Source organism: Grammomys surdaster, unplaced genomic scaffold, assembly GCF_004785775.1.
Source record: "Grammomys surdaster isolate TR1022 unplaced genomic scaffold, NIH_TR_1.0 126271, whole genome shotgun sequence".
In the NCBI taxonomy this organism is placed as follows: domain Eukaryota; kingdom Metazoa; phylum Chordata; class Mammalia; order Rodentia; family Muridae; genus Grammomys; species Grammomys surdaster.
This window is the reverse complement of record NW_021621071.1, coordinates 1,655,930-1,656,959: the sequence shown is the minus strand read 5'-3', so window position 1 is coordinate 1,656,959 and position 1,030 is coordinate 1,655,930.

Sequence of the window (1,030 nt, the reverse complement as noted above, 5' to 3'; positions counted from 1 at the left end):
GTGTGTGTGTGTGTGTGTGTGTGTGTGTGTGTGTGTGTGTGTGTGTGCGTGCGCGCGCCATGCTAAGAAATTCAAACTTAATCTGAGAGCTAACAGAAATGTCTTTTTAAAAACAGAATTCTTGAACCTTCACCCAAGGTTTTGATCAAATGGACCAGTTCCAACAATAATTCTGAGTCTTAAATTTGGCTTCATTTCAGGGTCTTTAGATTTTTTATCCCCCCCCCAAAAAAAAACTGTTAAGATTTCTAATGTGATTATGTCTGAGCAATATCTTGGTGCATATCAAGAAGAGATTTGTAATTCTGATTACTAACCATCTTCGTTTCTCCCCCACCTCTGTAGAACAGGTCAGCACGCCAGAGCTCTTACACTGCCAGCTGTCTAAGTGCATTTATAGTATTCAGAGTCCCTAAAGCCAGGTATGGTTGTGTAGCTGATATATACAGGAATCGTTGACAAAGGTGTTCCATCTGTAAAACAGTGAAATGTAGCCCCGTTTACCAGAAAAATGAGGCACTATTTTTTCCTAAAATATTTGCAAATACCCAACCATCGTAGAATTTCAAATGTGCCCACTTCATTCTGACTAAAGACTTAAAAATTCCCTATTTCCCTTTGGCTGCTTCACAATTAGTATTTCTGTGGTAAGCTATATGTACATTGACCACATTGAGTTTGATTACTGGAAATTTAAGTTTCAGAATATTGTAGATTTAAACTCTGCTCAGTTTATTTCAACAGCCACCTCACATAACTGGCTATAGAGGCCTTTTTTTTTTCCTAAAGAAAAAAACAAACCTCAAAGATAAATCTCCAGAAAATGCAAGAAACAACCACTAAAAATGTTTTTGCTTTACATAATTAATGGTTCATTCAACTCATCTTTAAGGACACTGGTCTGTCTTCTACCTGTTGAGTACATTCAAGTACTTATTACCAAAGAATAAAACATATTGCTACGATTAAATACTCAATAACGCTTATAAAGGCATGCCTTTGATATTAAGAATTGAGTCACAGAAAATGG